Source organism: Colius striatus, chromosome Z, assembly GCF_028858725.1.
Source record: "Colius striatus isolate bColStr4 chromosome Z, bColStr4.1.hap1, whole genome shotgun sequence".
NCBI classification, from domain to species: domain Eukaryota; kingdom Metazoa; phylum Chordata; class Aves; order Coliiformes; family Coliidae; genus Colius; species Colius striatus.
This window is the reverse complement of record NC_084790.1, coordinates 57,428,465-57,453,953: the sequence shown is the minus strand read 5'-3', so window position 1 is coordinate 57,453,953 and position 25,489 is coordinate 57,428,465.

Here is a 25,489-nt window from a genome sequence, read left to right as displayed (position 1 = left end):
AGAGACTACCTTGAATGATCTGGCTAAGGAAACAGAAACAGAACAGCTGAGAAAAGCATGTATGTAGAATACCAGGGAAAGCTATGATTATAGAGGTGTGTATTGTGAATTTAAAATGTAGACTTATAGAAGCAAACTAGGGTTTTGTAAAGATATTCTTTGAAGTAGTTTCTACACCATACAGTTGAACAGCCCTGCATTAGAGAGCAACTAAAACTGGAACTCATGTTTTACCATCCAAAGCCTTTCTTCTTATCTTTAGGGAGATGAATTACATGGTCTGGTGGTCAGCAAGTCCCTATGTTTAAAATCCCAGTTGGTAGAAGAACTTTGTCGTTTAATACTGTTTGTTATTTACCTTGACTGTATTTATCACACTTCTTCCTTATGGCCAGCACGTGGCTCCAGCAAATATGCTCACAATTGCTGTTTTATACTGGCATATGGTAACATCTTCATTTGACAGGTGATACCTTAAGAATGTGATAGTGTGATGTTCCTAAGGCTGTATGAGACACATGACAGAGATGAAAATGTCTGTCCCAAATACAAGTCAATAACTTAATCTGATATATGAAGTTTTTCTAGGCCACACAGGCTCTCTCTTGTGACAGCTTCTGCTCCTCAGGAGCCTGATAGAGTGATTAGAAGCAAAAGACTCCCAAAGGAAAGCAGAAAACATCAACTCCCAGGGAAGCCAGCATGCAAAGCAGTATTTCCGGTCTATGTATAGTCTTTTTTTTTCCCCCCATTTTGTCCTCTGTTAAAATGATTTTCTTTTAGTTTCATCTTTTTGTTGCTAATGTCTGTAAGCAAGCAGCAAGATCTCAATATTCTGTTCTGATGTATTTTGCTCAGTTTAGACAATGAACTTATATTTTTACCCAGACTTCTTGCTTATTTTCTACCCTAGTAGTAGTCCTAATTCCTCTGCCACTCAACATGGTTGATGTTGAACATACCCTCAAAGGCATTTGCTGGTGCAGTCATTCCTCAAACTCTCAGATCTATTGGTAATGCTGCTGTCACAAGGGTGATTTGCATTCAGTATAGAATGAAGTCTAGTGCGTGTCTGCAACATAAAATCTGCTTGTTATGAATGAAGTATATGCAGAGCCTCTTAAGAATTCACCCAACATAATTACATACACCCTGGTTCATCTAAATATTATCCAAAGGCTAAGTATCTGAAGCTGTAATTGAAAAAGCTCATTAACTTTAAATACTGTTAAAGTTGTTGAAAAAATCTCAGTGGAAATAGTAGATTCTCCAGGAAAACCAAAAATAAAAGCATTTGAGTCTGAAGCTATTAATCATAAAGTTGACTTGCATATTCATGCTACTTTTGAAGTAAGTCTGAGTGCTTAATTAAAAAAAAAAAAAGGAACTTGTGCATACATGTTAACTAAGTTTTGTCATATTGTTGCACTTTTAGTGATCTCAAATATTTAAAGAAGCCCCAGATAAAAAGAATTGCTAGATGTAGGAGCACAGTGGACAGGCCTATGGCCAACCTGAAACAAACTGATGTTTACATGTGTTGTGGTCCACAACATGAACCAAAAACTCTTTCTATTGAATGTCACATTAACAAATAAGCCATCACCAGAACAACAATCAAAATGTCTATATATAAAATTTGGTATCATAGCCAGAAGAATTAGTACTCAGAGGTAACCCAACCCAACCTCCCTTCTCTCTTACTTTACCAAAAGAATCACCTATTAGAAGTACATTTCATAGATAGATAGAGTAGGACACTTTAATACACTGTACAAACATTAATTAGTGAAAATAAAAGTAAAAATAAATGTTTTCAGGAGCTTCAGTTTTAAAACCCTAAAAATTTAGTGAAATCATAAGAATTAATAATAGCATAACAAAGTCTTTAGTTTGCTGATTTTTATGTAGTATTAAAACCCCAGAAGAAAAATGAATAGCCATATTTTGACTGTTGCTGAAATTTAATTTCAGACCTTCTAAAAGAAAAGGGAATGCATAACTTAAATAATAGAAGCCTTAATATAAATTATACAACTATAGACATGTACAAAACATTATTAAAGTATAAATTACTACATAAATGTGGTATTTTTAATTCAGGTAATTAAGCCATTCTCGTTACTTTTAGTAATAGAAGAGTTCAACTTTCTTGTCCTAAAGCTGTCAGTCCTGCTATTTTGTTTCCTGTTGTTAATTTTCACATATTTAATGTCTTTAGAAAATATTGTACCTTTACAAGGGTAGTTATACATAACTCATGTCTTCTACATAATGATTGTGTTCTTTCCTGTTAGTCACATGTTGTGAAATTTATCAAGTTTTATGGCTGCTGAAAAATCTACTAAATAGATTCAATGTCTGTTTATTTAGCAGTTCTTTAGTAGACATTTAGTAATTAGTAGATATTTTAAAAACATGTGACTGATGTGTTTAAACTTGTCACATAGAAAATTAGGTCAACATTTATAATTGCAGATACTTTTGGTTACTGTCTAAGAATCGCTTTGAGTGGATATGAAATCAATGTATTTCATCCCGAAGTTTAGATGCTTAGAGCATCTTAAATCAGGCTTCTTACTTTACAGCCCAAACAACTAAATTAGTCTCTAAATAGAACCCATCAAATAAATAAATAAGAAAAAAAAGCGCACTCTTGATTTCTGTAATGCTAAGGAAACAATGAACAGTTTGTAAATGGGATTGCTAAACCTAACTTGTGATTCAGACAGGTCACTTGTACCCTATTTCTTAGAAGATTTTTACTTAATACTCATCAAAACAGTCCTGGCCATCAAAGTATTTGAAGAAAAGGTCGTTTCAATTGTTTTTGATGAAGGCCTCAGTTATCTCTTAATTTCATACACCTTATTACCTTGTTTGGAATGTGATGAGAAAAGTGAACATATAATCTGTTTAGCAGTTGATAAACTTGGTATATATCGTTCTCTCACTGAGAAATAAAACAAGTCATTGATGTACATAGGCAAACATAAAGTTTCCTGTTAAAAAACATGCACAAAAATATTTCAGGTATTAAAAATTTGCTGGGCTGCTTTATTGACTCTCTTCTCACTCTAAAGTGGGTTTTCATCTCTATTCTGTTGGGAGAGGTTTTTGAGGGTTTATTGACACTGTTTCTGCTTGTAAGGTCAGAGCAAGATCACCTCCAGCTGGTGAACAGATACTACATCATTACCATTTGACTTGACTAAATACTGGATTCAGGCCACACATTTGCAGAAGTGCTGGTATTAAACATGTATCATTAGAGCTGTTTGACCAAAAGACTTCATGAATACATTGAGAAAAAGTTATAACTAAGGAGCTCTGTTCTATCATCATGCCAAATTTGTAATCAGTTTAAGAGGAAAAATGCCCAAAAGAATGACTACTTAGAGTCAAGAGTGGTTTATTCCACATGCAGTCAGTGAGACAGTACTTGCCTTAACAGTGTAAAGTTACTTTTATGCAGAGTTCCCTGAAATTATTTTCAGATAAACATCCAGATCTCTTCCCACTTCAAGGATGGTTTACTCCTTTTTCAGTTAAAGCTCAGGTTGCAAAGGAACTGGGCATGATATTTACGTGCCTCAAGGTAACTGTAATAATACACACTTAAACAGTTTTGCTGAAAGGTAGAGCTTTACCTAATCAAACCAGAAATCACACCCCATGCACCAGGCTTTTAAGATCAAGAAAATCTCCAGAAAAATTGCTGATTTTCAAAGAATATTCCTTAGACAAAGAAAAACAAATATTTTGGACACTCAGTAATTAGTATTAGAAAAGCTTATACTCTTTTTTTTTTTTTTTTTACAAATGTTAAAATTAAAAAATATTTGTGGCATTGCATGAGGATTGTTCCATACAAGAAATCAGGGGGTTGATTATTTTTTTTATTAAATGTTTTATAAGGTTTAATGTATGTGCTTCAAACAACAAATGACTTCCTGAACTCTGAAACTGCCTCTGGAGGCAGGATTGTGATAACACAAATCTAAGAGGAATATTTTTTTTTCCTAATTTTAAAGTGAACTTTGAGAAAATACAAACCAAGAAACAATGTGATGACTGATAATTATCTAAAATACAAGTAATACTCGGAACTTTGCAGAAGCTTTATACCAGTAAGACCATCACTGGCTGCAGACAGCACTGACAATAGGTTTAAGCCATAGTCCAGATTGGTCTGCTATGTCATATTGTGTTTCAAGCAGTAATGCCTGCTACAAGGAGCAATGACATGATGGAAAGGAAGGTGACTAGAGATAGAAATGAATATAAAAGCAGGTTGCTGGAACTAATGAGTAATCAAGTAATACCAGATTTTTCATGTGAGCTCATTCTACGAGTGTTGAATGGCAAGGAAATCTGTTTCAGATTAGACGTCCTTGCCAGCTTATTTAAACAAAGTCCCTTATCAATGAATAGGATATGAATTTTGCACAGCATCTTGTGGAGTATTGTCGCTACAGAAACATTGACTTCCATGTTGCCTTTTTAGTTTAAGTATTGCTGTCTGAAGGCAGTGAAGGGCAACAAGAAAAAAATGTCTCTCTAAAACTGGATTCAAGTAATACATGTATTTGAACTACACAGAGGTCATCTTTGTTCACCATGAGCATAGCTGTTAGTTCAAGAGACTTAAAAAGATAACAAGAACATTCTAAAAAGTTCTCACCAAATCCATCTAAAAAACTTTGCTCTGAAAAGCAGTATGGTGAAAACTGTCCCTTTCCCATCTCTGTTATCTGCATGAAATCAGATGCATCTGCACTTTCCTTACAGACCATAAGGTAAGATTTTACTATGTAATGTGTATGTGATTTTTAGCCAATGATGAAAGACAAAACTAGAAAACACCAATTCTCTGCTGGGACTTTTTTTTCTGGCTATTTTCATTAATTTTTCTGCATTAAATAAAAATCTGCAACTGTAAACACTTCATTAACAATTGTCTTGATAATGCATGAGTCATGAAAGAAAGAAGCTTATTGTCCCTTAGCTGGATCAGTTTCTGTGAAATAACAAGGGAAAAAAGGTCTATTTATGTTCAAAAAACAAAGTGTATGTAAGTCAGTGAAAGCATGAATCAATTCTGCTGCATACACACCATTTTTACAGTCACTCTTCTGACCTCAAAGACAATTTAACATGTAATTTATGAGGCAAAGTGGTAAACTGTACCATGTAACCAATAAAACAGAAAAAAACCCAACAAATTACAACCTTCTTGTGAAAGTCACTAAGACAAATTATGCTCCAATACACACATACAATGGGAGTTGCTTTGCTGTTTGTGAAGGCAGGAGAAGTCTTTCATTTGCAGAACATGATAAGCAAAAGTTCTTGATGATTAAATGACCAAGCAGGTTTAGAACTCTTCTTCAATGATCAGTTCTTCAAAATAATACAAATTTTTCTCATTTGTCTGCAGTAGTAGGAACACTGACACTAACAAATATCAGAAGGAAGAAACAGAAAGAGCAAACATAATGATACAGGGAGAGAAGTGCAGTTCATCGGATGTGTTAAGCAAGTGGCCTTTGAACATGGAGGCTAGTTAGTTACATTTTGCTTCATGTTGGGTTATTGAGAAAGAAAGCTAACAGTACGCAGTGTCAGAGTACTGCAGCTAACATTCACATGGGTGAAGAGAGGACCAAAACTTTATCTCTATTAAAGATATGTCCTCTGTCCTGGTCTATATCAGTGTAAAAAAACAACAAAAAAAAATGTTACTAGTTCCCTCACAGGTGCTTTTTGTTTTGGACCAACTGTTGGAGATTCTATATAATGACTTCCTCAAGTTCTGTAACTTTTGACGGAGTCATATCTTTACATAGGAAAAAGATATGGTATAAGATAAAGAAAGCAAACAGGCCTAGTATGATTGGGAGCTATGGCTTAACGATATATATGCAGAGAACCGAAAATTATAGCCCTGTGACAGTACTGATCTGTTCTTCTAGGATACTTTAGGATTTGGTCCTGGAACTGATGCCTCTCTACAAGTATTCATGGTTCATAAATAAGTGACAGTTGTTTATTGGTTTCACAGTCCTGACTTTGCTTGAGGCTCTATGGTCAGTAGAAAAATCAGCTGCCATGAGCAACGGCATTAGCCCAAGTAATCTCTTGTCTATATTCCACTGACAGAAACAAATTTCCCAGTCCTAGCAGCTCTACTTAAAGGAGCTCACATACCTTGTTCCCACTTGATGTCAGCTGCTATAAACTCATCTTTTGTTTAGGATCCACAAACCAAACTACAAGTAGTCCAGCACCATATGGTATCCACTTTTCTGGTAGTAACCTCAAGTTGCTTTTACCCTGTTTGCTGATTACACAATTTTTGAGACGTTCCTCCATTCTAGATGCTTCTCTAGGTAAACTGGAATAAGTCTAGGCATTGTGTATCGCAGGATTTACATGAGATTTTAAAACATAAATATCACAGAAAATCCCTTACATGCACAAGCCAGAAGCTTTCATTCTCTCCACCATTTATAAAGCTGTGAATCATCAACCTGAAAGTGGCTAAATTTCAAAAAACAAACCAACCAACCAACAGACTAAAAACTTCCTTAAATATTAAAAAGTGGACTTTATTGTAGCCAAATTGTTGGACTGAAACTGTGAAGACATGATAACAATTGGATTTTGTGCCACAGATGCTATCTGAGATATGCCACCTAGTTTACACATCTTTATCTATCAAACAGGATAACACTTCCCTACCTCAAGTGCATGTGGTGCAGATAAAATTAATTATTATTAATCTCTTTCATGCTATCTTGTAAAGCATACTCAAAATGCTCTGTTTTATTTGGTGTATATGTAAGGGTATGGCAGAGATAATACTATAAATGTTACAAATGCTACAAACAATTGTAACCCTTACAGTAGGATCTCCTAGTTGCTACATTACTGAAAGAAATATCAAGCCACATAAATGAAGTGTGGGAATTACTAATGACTGCATAAGTTCAGAGACAGAGTTCACAATTACCTTTATCCACCTTACAAATACTACTGTATTTTCCTATTGATTCTTAAATCACAGAATGGTAGGGGTTGGAAGGGAAATGGTTCTTCTTGATCATTCAGGATAGCACTGAAAGCTATACCCTCATTTCAAAACTTTCATACAACTTTCAGACTCTGACAATGCACTGGTATGAGTGTGTTTCAGCAATATTGAAAACACTTGTCTATTTTTTATCCATGTGTGAAGACATGTATACTTGAGAGTGTCTATTTAGTTTGCAGAAGCACATGTTTTTTTATGAAAATTCATTTATAAGTAGCAGATGCAATGAATGTATATTTGTAGGTAAGAAAAGAAAGAGAAAATTTCTTTGAAAAGAAAGAAAAATCTCAAAAATATCATTTCTCTAACTTTTCTGAAACAATATTGTGAGTACATACTGGAAATAGCTGCAAAACCCCTCTTAAGGTCTGATTCAGATTTCATAGCAGAATAAATCAGAAGTTATTCTGTGTACTCCAAAAACTGAATAGTATTTTTGAAAATCTTCTTTTTGTTTCTTTTGCTCTAGCTTTTGTTTAAATAGAATTTTGAGGAAAAACACTTTCTATTCACTTTTAAATTTTACTATTTTTTCCTAACTGCTTCTGATGAAAGATGATGATTTCTAACTGGAAGCCCTTTACTCTATTATTAGTGTCTTTCAGGGCATAAGAAAAATAACAGAAGGGAAGGAAAAGAGAAGAGGAACATGTTCGGATCAGTTTTAATGATGGACTTATGCCAATCAGAGAGCAAAGGTTTGTGTTTTCTTTTAGCTGGAAAGCATGACCGTCCATAATGACGTTGTGCTGACAGCAGGTATGTTATTTTAGAAAACATCCACAGAAAAACATTTTTGGTCATTCTCAGTTTTAGAGGCATAGAAATTAATGTATTACTAAACAGGTTTGCATTTTACAAACATATAGTAAACAGATGCAATGGGTCTTCAGTGAACAGTAATACCTGTATCTTTCCCATATTGCTGATTGTGGTGGGATGGGGCTGCTTCTGTTACTTCACATTTGATTACTCTGTGATTAGAAGGAGTCATTATGAATTTGGCAGCTGCAGTATACAGATGTGCAGGTCTTGGAATTAATTTCTCTGTCAGTGACAGCTGGCTACCACTTTCTTTTTTCTGTTTTTCTCAGCAAATGTGATGTAATTGTACTATGCATGACACCAACACTATTCATTTTCACAACTTTTTCCTGTAACAGTGGGGAACTGACTCACCATGGCGTCTTTTTGATGTGGGAGAGAAACGTATCATACACAAAGGTCCTATTTCTCTTTTCTACATTGTTTTACCTTCCTGAGAAGCAGATTCTTATAACTCCTGAAGCAGTTAATTAGTAGAATTTAAACCAGAGTTAAACTAATTAATGTAACAGTGGAAAGTAAATGTTTGACTCAGTCATCCTGGAGAATATAGATGGGGGTGAACTGGAAAAGCCTTTGTAAAAACAAAGGCCTAGATAATACAGAGCGTTTTAAATTCGTTACAGATACATTTTTAGTATGCCAATATCAGGGAAAAATAAGAAAAGCTTTTAAACTGATTTCTGTCCAGAGTAATAACTGAGTAATACATCATGAAGAGCAGAACCCAGGAGAACGGTGTACCCTGCTGATTACACTGTGGCACTAGGTACTGATTACTACAGATAATCTAAAAATAGATAATCCAGAGTTGACAGCTCATGTGTTTATTGTGCAGGCCTTTGTTCAGGCTTATTCACTTCTTGGACTGTGATCAGTTCAACCACATGGAAAACAAGAATGAATTGGAACTAATTCTCCTGGGTTTTCTAATTAAAATCAAGCTTTAACAGAAATGTATTAGGGAAAGATAAAATCTCACCAGTCATTTTCTGTTAATGGTAGGGGATGCTGTGAATTTCTGATCTATTCTGTAACATGTTCTTATGACATATGCAACTGAATCATCATGATTACTGTCTGCAGTTGATATCAGAGTATGCACGAGTCAGCTCTGTTCCAAATGATTCATCTAAAAAGGAGACTGAAAAGGGAAACGTACATGCAGGGGTTTTGTTGGTTTTTTTTTTGTAAATACATGATCTCAGTTATAATTGGAATACTTGCTGTCCATTACTCTCTTGTCCAGTTTTGCTTCTCATATAAGTAGTTTCTCCGTTCATCTTTTTGACTAGTCTAAAAGAGAAATCTTCTCCTTTCCCTGCACATATGGCAAGAGTGTCTCACATGAGTGCTGACAGTGACTCAGCTCTGAAACCTCAGAAGCACAGCAATATATGATCAGGGCATGACTACCTGCATATAAGCAACTCAAATTTGTTCTTTGCTTTTGGCTCACAGAAAAAAAAAAAAAAAAGTCTTGAAATACAGACTCTGTGCTTTTCTTCACATCCTGTAAGACAGCACATTAATAAAAAGGAAAGAGCAGACATCACTAGCTTTGATACAGAGAAATGAAATACCACTCTGCTATCTCACAGGGTTTATTAGGAAATAGTTTTTACTCTGCACGGTAAATCTGGCAGCTGTTGCCTCCATTTCCTGACTTGCTTTTGCTTTATTCATCTTATATATTTTTTTCCTGGAGCCAAGTCCATAGATTTCCAGCTCTGCAAAGGTTTGGGTTTGCATCTGGATAAAGATTGTAAGAGCATCCAGCTGCTACCATGCTTTGTAGAACGGTCCATTTGCAACTACTGAATTTCAAAAGCTCAAGAAATATAGTTTAAATAAATTTTTTAGCATTTCCCTTTCTTTAATTGCTTGAGCTACATATTACTAGAAAGATCTGAACAATGAAATCAATTGGACTCTGAAAAGGTTGGGGTTTTTTTCCAGTTCTAGATATACATTCATTTTTTTAGTGTTCCCGTTTTGCTGACTAGAGTAGCAGATAAGTGGTAGGTCTCTGTTTTTTTAAATTCTAGACAGTACAGAACAGCCTGTTAGTTTTCACTTGTAACAAAATGGAGGTGCGTGGAAGAATCTAACCAGGTTTATCCTCTGGAATTGCTTCCAAGCTGGCACAGGTTATGTGGTTATGGCAACACTATACATTTTGAAGGTACAGGGTGACAAGTGCAAAAAGTAAATAATTAAAAGACAAGCAGAAAAAAAGATATAGAAAGAATTACTTTTTCCTTAACTTAAATCCTTTTTTATCTTTAGCCATTTCAAAACAGTGGAGGAGGAAGGAATTGAAGTTTCATTTACTTTGCTCTTGCTTAACCCTCTGTTGCCCCAACGCAAATTGCCAGCTATCTTTATTTTGGTTTTTATTTAGTTTTCTCTATCTTAATTTTAGTACTGCAAAAATCTATTATTCTCTCTTTAGACAGAGTTTAAAAGATGACATGTAAAAAGTGATCAGGAACATAAAGAGATATAAATCCTTCAGAGTAGTATTAAACATATAGGATATTATCCAAGCCATCCTAAGACAGTAAATTCTGCTTTGTACTATCAATAATCCTGAAACTTCTGCTGGTGCTTACATTATGTTCCTTAGGTCCCTATTTTGAAAGGGAAGTATATCTATTTAGTAGTAGCAGAGAGGGAGAGTTAGCATTTTCAGTTCTATACAAGAATGCTGCTGAGAAAAGACTTCTCTTTATGTACAAAATAGCTTTCCCACTCCACTCACCAGCTCCAAACCCAGCTCTCATACCCTAGCAAGCTTGAAGATGATTAGGGTAGCAGTGAACAGAATTGCAGTTTGATGCCTTCATCAGCTTATTCTCAAAGGCACACAAAGAGCAAGTTATGCTTTCACTCTGTTCAGAGCCCTGTGAGATTAATTTTCCATGTCTTTTTAGTACTTTTTTGCCTGCCGAGCTCCTGGAACAAAAGAGCCCTCTAATTTCATCCTTTCACTCTGAACAGGATCATAATCTAAGTGAGTTTGGGGGGAGGCATGTTAGTAATAAGAGAAGGAAACAGGGTCATCTGGGGCTGTGAAAGAATCAAGATGAGATTTAGAGAACTGTAGTGATGATTTTTGAGAAAATTTGGTGATAAGACTTCTGCAATGCACAGTCTGGTCTGGGCTTGGCTGAAAAATACCAAAAAACTTAGATCAGAGCTGCAAGTTTCAGTGCTTCTAAATATATATGATAAGAGAATACTGCTGCCTTGTCTTTTCTCCTTGCTTAAGGTTTTCAAGCCATATTTCATGAGGATATACAAGCGTTCTTGAAGGCTAACTGTATTTCTGATCTCTTTTATAGTTAATTCAAGAAAATGTATAGTTTTTAAAGACATATGGTTGTAGTTATCTAGAAAAATGTTTTGATCTAGAAACAACTGGCAGAGAAAGCAGGAAAAACAGAACAATGTAGACTCCAAGAACATTCCCAAAGGACAGTATTTTCAACAATAGCAAGATGAACATGGGAAAATCAAAGACGTGCACTACAGTCACAACATTTTTAAGTGCTGTTATCAGTTCTTCTAGGATCTAAATTCTTCCAGAGACTTATTTTATTTATAAGCATAAGAACGATTGACAACCCTAAATGAGGGGTAAGTTTATGTCATATTCTTGGCAATTATTCATAGCTGCAGCTCTTGAGTGGTGTCAGGAGGGAGGGAGGAATAGAGTCCTGAAAAGACCTCAGTACCACAAATATCCCAATCACAGCTCATTTCCCTAAGCATTTTTGTTATGTTTCTATACTGTCTTTTTAAAAATATATAATTTTCAAAGGCTGAACAGATTCAGCATTATATAGACTGTGATAGGTCAATGTGCTTGCTCAGAAGAGTTCATATGCTCTATTATCTGCCACAGACTGCGGTAACTCTATGTTTTGTGTTACAAGTTTTTTTCTTTCTTTTTAAATAGAACATCTATCTTTCCTTCTCCTTTTTCTTTTAATTTGTGTGTGTGTGTGTGTGATTGTATTACAGGTAGCTCAACTTCACAAATAAAAGTATTTGAAAGGAAAAGAAACAGTGTGCTTACCCAAATGCTTGAGGACTGTACTGTCTCTTGTTATTGACAAAATTTTCATTACAAGAGGTCTCCAGTTCTGTTTTACTTTAAGAGACAGACTGGGAGAGGGCAGTAAGTGTTGGCTAGTCTCTCTGCTGGTTTTCCAAATACAGTTCGGCTTAGGACATACCATGCACAGACAGCAAGAACAAAAACCAGACAAATTGAAAAAATCCAGTCTCAGCACAGATAAGTTTAAAATAATAACAAAATAAAAAGAGCAAATAGCATTTTGCAGACATTTAACACAGAGTTGTTTACCCTGGCATGAACCTTGGTCTAATGATGAAATCGTATTTGGCATTGCTATCAATGACAATGGCTGCACTGTAGCCTGTGTGGTTTATACATTCGACTAATGCCTTGCTTGAGACAAGGAATTTAAAACAGAGGCAATGCGGAACGAATAAATGAGCAAGTTTAAGTTTACGGTAATACAAATACATATACACATTTCTGCAGATATTACTGATTGGTGACTGCTGCCATATAATTATGCTGTGAACTTCATAATATTTTAATGAACTCTTACCCTAAATAACAATTCAAATGGAATAATAAGAAGCTCTCAAAGATTAAAAATGTTTGGGAAGAGGGGAAGGTTATCAGGTATTTTCTTTTTGGGAGGATTGTCTTTAGGCAAAAATATATACATTGGAAAACGTCAAGATTGAAATAATGTCTGAGCTTAGTAAAAGTGAATCAAACTCTAATACATGGGTAGTCTACAAAATAAAAGGGTTGGGCTATTTTTTTTGTTCATTCATTCATTTGTCATTGATTCATTTTTTTATAGTGAATTTGTGCTAATGGAATGTAAAGGAAAATCTGCTAGTGTCATTCAAATTTGGTTTGTTTTTTATAGATAGGGAACTATCCATCATTTATTAGCAGGCCTGGCTGACTGGGGAGGTCCCACTTTACTGGAAGTCAGCCAATATAACACTTGAATATAAGAAGTGATGGAAGGATGAAATTACAGGCCTGACAGCTTGACTTCAGTGCCCAGGAAGCTGATGGAGTAGATCATCCTAAGTTCTATTATGCAGTACCTGCAGGACAACCAGGTGATCAGGCCCAGTCAGCATTGGTTTATGAAGGGTAGGTTCTGTTTAACAAACTTGATCTCCTTCTATGACAGAGTGGCCTGCTTGTTGGATGAAAGAAAGGCCATGGGTGTTGTCTACCTTGACTTTAGTAAGGCATTTGACACTGTTTCTCACAGCATTCTCTTAGGGAAATTGGCTTTTTTTGGCTTGGATGGGCATACACTTTCCTGGGTGAAAAATTAATTAGATGGTCAAGTCCAAAGAGTCATTACCAATGGAGTTAAATCAAGTTGGTGACTGGTCACAAGTGGTGTCCCCCAGGGCTCAGTACTGGGGCCACTTCTGTTTAACATCTTTATTAATGATCCGGATAAGGGGATAGAGTGCACCCTTAGTAAGTTTGCAGATAACACCAAGCTGGGTGGAAGCATCGACTCCATGAGTTTCAGTAAGGGCAAATGCTGGCTCCACTTAGGCCACAACAACCCCCAGCAGCGCTAGAGGCTTGGGTAGGAGTTTCTGGAAAGCTTCCAGGCAGGGAGGGACCTCTCAGTGTCCACTGACAGTGGCTGAACATAAGCCAGCAGTGTGCCCAGGTGGCCAAGAAGGCGATTGGCATCCTGGCCTGTATCAGGAACACATGTCAGCAGGAGGAGGGAGCTGGTCATTCCCCTGTACTGGGCTTTAGTGACTCCTCACCTCAACTACTGTGTCCAGATTTGGGCCCCTCTTTACAAGAAGGATATTGAGGTGCTGGAGAGGATCCAGAGGTGAGCTACCAAGCTATTAAAGGATTTGAAGCACATCTCATATGAGGAATAGCTGAGAGATCTGGGGCTGTTTAGCCTGGAGAAAAGAAGGCTCAGGGGAGACCTTATTGCTCTATACAACTACCCGAAAGGAAGTTGTAGCAAGGCAGGGGTCGTCTGTTCTCCCTAGTAACAAGCAATAGAACAAGAGGAAACAGCCTCAAATTGAACCAGGTGAGCTTCAGGCTGGATAGGCGGAGTAGTTTCTTTACTGAAAGTGTTGTCACGCATCGGAACAGCCTGCAGAGGGCAGTGATGGAGCCACTGACTCTGAAGTGTTTAAGATAGTTGGATGTTGCATTTAGGGAAATGATGTGGTGGTTGATAGGACTGGGACAAAGGCTAGACATGATTATCTTTAAGGTCTCTTCCAGATAAAATTATTCTATGATACTATGATTCTAAGATTCTAACTCTTCAGTGACACTTTGACAATAGTGCTGTTAATATATTGTGCCAATTAAACCCTTAAAATAAATAATAAAATGTTTAATATTTATTGTGTGTGTCATGATGATTTAAGCATTGCTATATATAGATTAGAAATCTTTGGAGATGCATGGCAAGGCAGTTAGTGAAGGGTTTGAATTATTATCTTCTGAAAACATCCCAACCACAAAATACAAACCCAATTTGACTAGGGAGAATTCCAGCAAAAAGTGGAGAAATCACAAAGCCACATTGCTTCTCATCTTTTTTATTCTAATGGTCTGTAAGAAAAAATACCTCTATTCTCCCTTGAATTTGGCGTACAATCAAGTACCTGAGTAAATAATAATAGGGCCACCAAGATGATCAAGGGTATAGAACATATTTCATACGAGGAAAGACTGCGGGAACTGGGGCTGTTTAGTTTGGAGAAGAGGAGATGCGGGGGAGATCTTATTAACATTTATAAATATCTAAAGGGTGGGTGTCAGGAGGTTGGGACATCCCTCTTTTCGATAGTAGATAGTAACAGGACAAGGGGTAATGGGATGAAGCTGGAACACAAAAAGTTCCACTTAAATATAAGAAAAAAGTATTTCACTGTGAGAGTGAGGGAGCAGTGGAACAGGCTGCCCAGGGGCTTGTGGAGTCTCCTTCCTTGGAGGTCTTCAAGACCCACCTGGACACGTTCCTATGCGACCTGATCTAGGGACCCTGCTTCTTCAATGGGTTTGGACTAGATGATCTTTAAAGGTCCTTTCCAACCCCTACCATGGTATGATTCTATGATTCTGTGATACTATGATAATTATAGAAGTCCACCTGCTCCCACTCAAAGCTGCATAATCCCCTTGGATTTCATTTCATCATACTCCTCATTAAGAACTGTTTTCACAGGCCCCTCTATACCTCTTGTTGAGGCAATTTTAAGTGCAGGAGATCATGGAATCATAAAATGGCAGGGGTTGGAAGAGACCTTTAGAGATCACCTTGTCCAACTCCCCTGCAGAAGCAGATTCATCTAGATCAGGTTGTGTAGGAACATGTCCAGGCAGGTCTTGAAGACCTCCAACAAAGGAGACTCCACAACCGTCCCTGGACAGCCTGTGCCAGGACTCCCTCACCTTCACAGGAAAATAGTTTTTTCCTATATTTAAATGGAACATTTTATGTTCCAGCTTCATCCCAGTACTCCTTCTCCTGTTGCTAGATACAGTAGAAAAAAGAGATGTCCCAACCTCCTGACAACCACCATTTAGATATTTGTAAACATTAATGAGATCCTCCCATAGTCTCCTCTTATTCAGACTAAACAGCCCCAGTTCCTGAAGCCTTTCCTCATATGAAAGATGTTCCAGTCCCTTGATCACCTTGATGGCCCTGTGCTGGACTCTCTCCAGAAGTTCTCTGTCCCTTTTGAGCTGACAAGCCCAGAACTGGACACAGGATTTCAGATGAGGCCGCACCAGGGCAGAGTGAAGGGGGAGAAAACCTCCCTTGACCTGTTAGCCACACTCAATGCATCCCAGGATGCTATCGGCCTCTGCTCATTATTTAGGCCTCCTCCTAGTGCAGCTGTGGGATTCTTGTTGGTGATTCTTGTGGATTTGTGAGATTCTTGTTGGTGATTGCACTGGAAGCCTTTTCTCCTGCCAAGGAGTGGGATGACCAGGCAAGTAGGCATAGGTGGGCACAGCATCTGCCTGTGGTCAGTTTTTACCTGTGGCACTCCTTTTCCTGGCCATCCTCTGGCTACAGGGCAAGAGAACAGAGCCATCCTCCCTGAGTGTCTGTGGAAGGAAACAGGGGACCCATGGCCTCATTCTGATGAAGCCACTGGAAGTGCCCATGATGGCTGAAGTACATGGATTATTATCATGAGAGACTGAGATTAAGATGATTTTGGCTAAATGAGTTGAATCCTCAGTTTACCTTGAGATAACCCATGTCTCTCCTCCTATCTCTTTGTGCTCTATTTGTGCCAAGTTGGAGGATAACAACATTGACTGTGCAGAGATCATCTGGCAAAGTCATCCCTGCCTGTTATTTCCTGAATTTTTGCCTGAACTGGCTGGTGAGCAGGGCTGTACTAATTTTGTTTTGTATGTTTTTAAACCTCACACAGGAATACATGCAATGGAAAAATGAGGTAATTTGATTCTTGAAGACTATATTGTTCCAGTGAAAAGTGTAATACCTGGAGTTTCTTCCCTTCTATAAGGAATTTGCAAATATACTTAGACAAATAAGAGAAAAGGGAGGGATTTCCTGGTCTGGAATCAGTCTGATGTAACTCATGTGCCATCAGAGGACCCAACGTGAGTAAAACTAATTTCAAACTTGGAAAATATAAAATATTGCCCCATGCTGTGTATCACACTGGCAAGCACCTGAGAGTAAGGAATAGATGGTTTACCATCATGGAATGACACAACACGTAGGAGAAAAAAGGCCCTAGGATGCTTAACACTTCCATATGCTGAATTTGTACATTGCACCAGGAGAGTCTGACAAAAATTTTATTTGTTCACTGATATATACAGGACAATATCCTGAACAAGGTTAAGGTTTGATCAACATGGAAGTCAAGCTTTGCCTGTACATTTCATCCAATTATTAAAGGAAGAAAGGAAGGTAGGTAAAAGAACGTGTAAGAGAAGGTTTAGAAAGAAAGGAATAGAAATGTGGGAAAGAATAAAGATTGCTAGATGAAGATGGTTTTTACACTGTGTTTCTATTCATCCCTATTTTCTTTATTCACTCACATCTTGCAGAAATGTTGGTTTATTCCTGCTGAGCTTGAAATTCTGAGGTGCATTTCAAGAAGAAAAACAGATAAATTAATCCAGCATAAACTTCTATAAATCAGTAGAAGGGCACATGATTTCCACAAGACAGCAGAAGTTAATCTAGGGATCCACCTCTTGGAACATTTTAATCCACTTAAAAGTACACATGCATCAAGTACTCTGAGAGGGAGTTGAATTCAACTTCCAGTCTCTTTTCAATGTTCTTTCTCCTTGATGTTGTCTTTTGATCAAACACTTCAAAAAGATAATCTGCCTAAGAGGAGCGTTGTGAGCAGTACAGATAGCCCTTCTTTTACTGGAGGAATACTTTTGCTGATAAGTTTGAGAAAGATTGAGTCTTGTTCTATGATACTTCTGCTCTGAAGGCCTTTACTATGAACACCGCATTAACAATGAGCTAATGCATGTGACAAAAGAGCAGTGGTCAGCAGAGGAGCATATAAAAGCTGTGGAGGAATCAGGAAAAGCAATGGCATGTTTCTTATGAAGATCAACCCTTCACTGATTTTTGTTAGCCCAGCTCTGGGAGTTGTGGATACTTGTGAGGGCTATGGTGGCTTACTAAGCCACTGAAACAACAGAACATATTCTGTCATTGTTCTTTGATACTGTCATATATCTTTAGTATTGGTAAGTTACAGTGTAGGGTGGGCTGGTTTATTAATGCTCAGCAATATTCAGCAGTCTATGACGTTTTCATGCTGAATTAAGCATTTCTGCTCTCTTTGCCTTGCAGGTAACCAGAAATCATGACAGAAGCTGAGAGGTGGTTCATGAAAGATGACCATATGTGAGTGAGTTTATATTGTTCTGCAGAATACTAGATCAAAAGTCTTCAGTCTCTGTGGTCTAAAAGCAAAATTTACCTATTTTTTTCTCTGATACTGTTTTTCTCAAATTTCAGATGTTCAGAACTTAAATCACGCATCTAACTAAACTCTTTTTTTCTAAAATAAATTGTCTTTTTTCTAAAAAATCCTACATAAGAATAAATCCCATTGCTTTAAAACTTTGCTCCTTTTTCGGCAACATTGAGTATTTCAGACTTTGGTTTTCCTTTTTATCTTTTGTTATTTATTTTCACTGAATGCAACACATTGAATCCCACTCAGAACCTTCAGGGAATGAAGCTGCTGTATGCTTGTTCTTCATTTGGTTTTGGTCTACTTTTTCCTGTTTTGGAACATTTTAAGACTGCCAACTTCGGAAAGCTGCAAGGTGTTTATAGTAATAATGGAGAGTACATCAAGACGATGACAATGAAATCTGTTCGCTCTCCTCCAGGCCTTCTTCAAGGTACCAAAGTTTTGGAAAGAAATGGAAAATGTGGAGTCGGTTCTCCAAACTGAAAGGGAGAAAAGTTAGAAATCAGTATGACTGCTTAAATATAAACTATTAGACTGTACCCAATGACAAAGAGAATAGATAATCACTGCTTACTTAAAAGCTTAATGTTTGGCAAAATATATTTTGTGAAGCAGTTCAGAAAAGCAGAGGACTTTAAAGCATCATTAATGGAAACTTTTATAAAAATTAGCTTCAAAATTTATAGTTTATATTAATAAAAAGTAGCCTTAGATTTGTTTATATCAGGACTGAATTTCTTGTCCTGATGGTTTGTATTTATCTTTAGGCTTTTGCTCACATTTAAGAATTGTGCACATTTTAAAATTCTTGGTGGACCCTCGATACTTCTGGTATCAAACTATCTCTCTCTCTTAGAAATTACTTATATTGCATGATTCATAATACAGACACATGTTTTAGGAAGCTGCATTTTGTGATGGAATTAATTATCCTAAAATAGCTGCGAAGAACACCTAGTTATTGAACTCACCTTCAGTTTGCGAATGTCATAGTCTAAATCTATAGACATTGAGGGGGAAAAAATAGGACTTTTGGCTTTTTTTACAAGGTACAGAAGAATAGAAAGACTATTGATCTGATTGTCTGTTACATTTCTCAGGCCCCTACAAAGGATAGAAAGCTCTGTTGAAGATCTAGGAAATGTGCCCTCCTTTTTATTTAGATATTCTTCTTCAAAGACAGATCAGTCCCTACTAAACATTAAGCTTGTTGCCACTGTGGATGACTGAGTACAAATTTATGGCATCATGCAAATTATCATGTAAATGAGGAACTCATTCCTCTCCTGACTATTTTTTTTTTCCAGATTATTATTATAACTTTGCTGAAATAATGGAGTTTGAAGAGATATACCTAGTTTAAAGGTATAAGTCAGTGCACTTTGCCCTGACGATTCCAGTGTTCAATGATATTACATCAGCTTCTCTATAATACTTAGCATTGCTGTATTATGCTAGTCAAGAGGAAATGGTTGACTTCCACTACCAAACACTACTTCTCAGATCTTGCCAAAAAGGTTTGAATTTAGTCATCACAGTCTGCTGGGAAAAATACAATGCTTTTCAATCTGTCCTCTCTAGAGCATACTGTGTCTGTTGTAATATATCTTACACAGTGATAATTTCTCTGTCTATCTACTGAAGAAGAAAAACATTATGAGTAGCAAGCTATGCTTTTCAGGGTAGAGGACATGTCTTTTTAGGTTTAGAGTGCCTCAATTGCAGTATCTGTTACACTTTCTGAATACAAATGTAGTACACAGGAAGTGATAGCTAAATACAAAGGGTAAGATATCATGGAAGCTTGAACTCATAGTTGAGGGAGGGAGATCTCCCTTTCCTCCCCCTGCCCTATGCCCTATAGGTCAGTTTTATTAGCTAAAGATGGATATTCTATAACCACAATTCGTTTCATCCTGCTCTTGATTGAATAAGAACTTTTGCTGGGCTTTTCAAAGAAAATAAGTCTCCACCTGACAGTTTACAAAATGTAGTTATAAGAAAATTAAAGATTCTTGTTCCATCCACTCAGCAATAAGTTTTTATTTTGCAAGTAAGTGAGGACTTGCATCATTTCTCAAAAGGCATCTTTCTACCTAGGGTAACATTTGTTAATTCGGTCATAATTATGTTCTTAGGATAGCACGGACTGAAAACCTAAATAAACAACAAAACCAGAAACTGTACCATTGATTACTCAGGGATAGATGTATAAAAAACCATTGTATTCATAGGCTATGAAGGGAGAGCTGTGCAGAAAAAATTCTTATACTTGCTAGGTAAAGTGGTATGAAATTTGTATTATCTCTTTAATTCTTAAACTTTTTTTCAGCTTTACTATGATTTACAAAGGTGGAGCATGTCTCTTAATACATGTACCTGTTCTACAGTAGATATCTAAGTGAAGAAAACATTCCAACGTGAATAACATTTCAAGTCCTCTGTGTTCCAGTTTTATTAAAATTGTCTCTTTGTGGCATCCTATAATACTGGATTTTATTGTGCTTGCAAACATGAAAACTATGATTTTATTGTGCTTGCAAACACGATTACCTAAAATATTGACTTTTAAGTCAATCAGTGAAAACCTCTTAGTGATATTAGACTGGGAACTATTTATCCCTGTAACAATTTATGTGCCCCTCTGAAACAGAATATATTATGCCAGAGGGGGTGTGGAGTCTCCTTCTCTGGAGCTTTTAAAAACCCACCTGGACACATTCCTGTGTGACCTGATCTAGGCAGTCCTGCTCCAGTGGAGGGGGCTTGGACTAGATAATCTCTAGAGGTCCCTTCCAACCCCTACCATTCTGTGATTCTGTGATGTTTTTATTGTCTTGCTGTGCAGAATGGATGTGAGAACTTATTGTGGTTCAGAAGACCAAGAGAAGTGAGGAAAGCATCTTCACCAGTGCTTTTTATGATCTATATAGAGTATCTGGAAAGCACAAATATGGCAGGAGATGAATGTATACTAACTACATTGACCTTTTATAACTTTTGTAACTGCATTCAATTCACTAGGAATTGAACTTTATAGAGCAAATGAGTGATATTTTATAGTTTAAAAAATCAGTTAGAAAGTATTCCAAACAATGTAAACAACATTAAAAGCAGCAATTATAAGATAAGCTCTAAAGTAATTTTCACTTGACGGGGTGTGGATGTGCAGAAGTAAACCTTCTGTCTGACGGTTGTTGTAAGACTTGCTTCCATGCCAGTTAGGGTTTACTGCTGCTAATTATTAAACACATTTTAATATGGCAGTTATAAAATGGCAAACACACCTGAATGACAACCTTGCAGTTGTGTTGCAGTAAGTCACTAAAACTTCCTCAGTCATAAAGAAACTGGTTGAATGAGAGCAAGCAGCATTATCCTGTCTTCTCAAAGTCTGTACAGACATACTCCACCCTGAAAATTAAGTCATTACTGGGATCCATCAGTATGAATTAGAAGTTTCTACAAAAGGAAAATGGAACTGGAAGTTAAGAGAACTTCCTCTATTTTTTTTAATGTTTTAATATAAGATGTGTAAATCTATATTCACAGAAACACTGTAGAGGTTGAAAGAGAACTCTAGAGATCATCTAGTCCAAACTCTTTCTAAAGGAGATTCACTTTGATCAGGTTGCTCAGGAACGCATCCAGGCAGGCTTAGAAAACCTCCAGAGAAGGAAACTTCACACCCTCCCTGGGAAGCCTGTGTCAGGGCTCCCTCACCTGAACAGTAAAAGAGGGTTTTTTAATGTTGAAATCGAACCTTTTGTGTCCCAGCTTTTTTTCATTACCCATTCTTCTGTCACCAGGTACAACGGGAAAAAGGTGATGTCCCAACCTCCTGACATCCACCATTTAGATATTTTTAAATATTAATGAGATCCTCCCATAGTCTCCTCTTACCCAGACTAAAGAGCCCCAGTTCCCACAGCCTTTCCTTGTAACAAAGATGGTCCAGTCCCCTGATTTTCTTGGTGGCCCTGCGCTGGACTCCTTCCAGAAGTTCCCTGTCCCTCTTGAGCTGGGGAGCCCAGAACTGAACACAGGACTCCAGATGAGGCCTCCCCAGGGCAGAGTAGAGTGGAAGCAGAACCTCCCTCGATCTGCTGGCCACACTCTTATTGATCCATCTCAGGATGCCACTGGCCTTCTTGGCCACGAGGGCACATTGCTGGCTCATATTTAGCTTATTATCAAGCAGAACTCCCAGACCTCTTCACAAAGGAAGGTGTCACCAGTTGCTGTTTGTGTCTACAAGGATATAATTTTCATCAGAAAAAGCTTTCTTAAATATGAAAAGATAACTCAAACATGGTACATAATGGAGTTATAAAATGTACTGTTTTAAGAATGGGTTGAATAGACATCTGTTGACAAAGCCTGAATATACAAGTTCTATGAAAAGAGCTGGTCCTGAAAGGCATTACGGTGGCTTTATAGCTCAATATTTCTATGTCTATTTAGAATATGATTTTGATCTCTTTAGCCATGTTTTGGTGTTACTTGACACTGTAGAAAGTATTTGGATGAAAACAGAATTGTGAAAGCCTCCTGTAATTCTTTCTCCTCAGACTCATGGACACACCTGTATCTACCATATATTAAAAAAAAAAAAAAAGAAAAGAAAAGGAAAAAAAAAGTTTGGTGTTTTTTTTTTTTTTTTGGAAATCGGGAAAAATATCATTATCTGTACATTAAGAACTGCAGCTGGCTCCGGTTTGGAGAAAGGTCAGGTTGTGACTACCTGACTAGAGGAAACACAATGAAGTGAGACAACAAAACTTAAAAAAGAAAGCAATTGAAATGCAACAATAAATACTGATTATTTTCTCCCTCCATGTTTGAGAATTTCCAGGGCTCTGGCATATCTCATTTTCTTTCTGAATACCCAGATATGCCTATAAGCGTACTATGGCAGAATGGGATCAGCCATGGTCATTAATGCACAGAATTCATTTTTAAAGTCATCTCAGACGTTGTTTTCCTTCTTTCAGAAGAATCTTGGCAAAAATGGGACCAATACCTCAGAGTACAGAAGACATCAACCTAGTGCACTTTTCAGCTCCCAAAAATGGCTGCAGTGAGCACCAGCCCAGTCTCTAGAGAGCGTAAATTAGTCTTATTTTAACCAGAGATGATGAAAACATGCCTTCTGGATGGTGACATTAATTTGAGACAACATCAAAATCCATTTCCCTTTATGCAAAATGGGTCAGTGAGGCATTTGAATAAGCAAGAAACTTAACAATCACATTGCAATATACTTCTAAGTGTGGATTGTTTCATTTAACACTTCATATTTTTCCTCTCAAATATTTCCAGACACTTTGAAAACCCAAGATGTGTTTCATTATTAAGGTTCCCAGCTGCACAGTGACTCAGACATAGGGATTGTTTTGAAATCTGAGGTTTCAGTTCTTCTCACTTTTGGTCAAGAAACAAAAAACACTCCATCTCCCAGTGCAGTACCCAGAGCTGCCAATGATGCTGTCTATCTGCTGACCAGATATAACAATTAGGTTCACACTGATCATTAATAAGTCTCTTCAATCTGATTTCATGCTTTTGGATCATGGCATCTTTTTCCTATGTGGGCAAAGTAAGGCATGAATAAATGGAGTGCATTTCCTGGCAGATTGTCAGGGATAGGCACAGAAAGGAGTTCATGCACCTCCTTTCTTTATTCCCTGAATGTCACTCTGTTCTTAAAAGTAGATGATTTGTGGTAAACCTGCAAGTTAAACTGTAAAGAAAGCAATTATACAAGAACGTACTTTGGCAAATTGCAAAGGCAGGTACAAAAGTACAAGGTGGTAAAGACGCACCGTTTAAGTCTTGGCAGAACACACAGTGAATTGGAAATGGTTAACCACAAAGACTTCTTGCTTCAAAGCTGTTTCAGGAATATACTTTCTCCTCCTGTGCTTGTTCTATGGAAATAACTATGTGACATTAAAGTAGTAATAAAAAAACTTGGCTAGACTGCCTTATATTTATATTTAAAAAAAAAAAAAAAAAAAAAAAGAGTAAGCCATGCACATTCACTATCAATGTCATCCCAGTGCCACTGCTTAGCACAGTTGATATTAAGATTTGGATCTATTTTGCATAAATAGTATGACAACTCAACACAGTCAAGGGTGTTTTTATTGCCAGTTTAACTAGTGTTATATTAGTGGGTATTTAAGTGACACTAAAACATTTAGAGTCCAATCTACAAAAGTCTTGGCTCGAACGTTCTGATATCAATGAAAACCTCAGTTTTAGGCTTCTGTTCAACTCACTGCTTTGTAGCCAACAACCACATTCAGTTTATGCACATTGCCTTCCTCAGAACAATCTCATCTCACTATGAGAGCAGAATCTCGGGTAGGTGGTCTCTGAACTTCTCCAAGGGGACTGTGGATGTACAGTCCAGTCAGAAGGAGTGTTGCAAGATTCACAACCCTAAGTCATAATCACGATAATGAATTGAAAGGGTTCAGCCAGGGCTTTCAGCACACAAAATGTACCTACCAACGTTGGCAGCACTCTTAGGTTTATTTCCCTCACTGTATAATTGACAAGTGCATGGAAGTAAAAACCTCCAATTCTAAATTTGCTGCCTGCTTTCCTTTAAAAGACCTGCTATGAACTTATCTACTGGCAAATGTATTATTTCTTTTTTCCCAACATAAGGGATGAGTTATTCAGAAGGCCTGATGTTATATACCTATTGTGTCTTTTGGTGAGCGAACAGTACGCCACAGCACCAGGACAACCTGGCACTTTGCTTGCAGAGCTGTGAGCCGCACCTTCCAAGGGCTCCTATGCTTTCGAGTTAGTGGAGCAAGCACGGGGAATTAATGGTGGCATCAGCTGTGCAGGCAGCTGTTTTGGCCATCCTCTGTGCTAGAGGAAATGTACTGTAGTTTTTTTTCTTCTTCTACTTCTTTGTGAATGAGAAGGAATAAAGGAAAAGTTTGGAGAATCAAAGAGAGGTGAATGTTTCACTGTTAGCCCTGCTGCTCTTTCCCTCCCTTTATTTTTTCCCCTCCATGTTCAAACATATACTGCAGCCTCCCAAATTGCTGATGAGTCATTTCATTCTGGCAATTTATATATTTGAAGATTTTAATGGTTGAATTCAGAATTTTTTCATTATTCAGTTATTGCTTTGTTTACTTACCTAATGGATAGATCGATGTGCCAGCAACCCTCCGGCAGCAGAGGCCCCATTTCTCTTTTTTTCCAAAGAAGTGAATTGCTAATAGCCAGGAGTTTCACAAACACACCAAGTCAGACCTTCCTTATTGTTCTGTGTTTATAATAAGTTCCTGTTGGCCTACATACAGTACCTGCCACTGCCTATCTGTTGAAACAGAATCTTACACCAGACAGTTTTGAGTTACGGCAGACACTGAGCAATAAAATACTGCAAAAGACTGCAGAACACAAGCAGTGTTTTCCACTGCCCTGGGTGCTCAGAGGATACTGTTCTCTCAGGCAGCA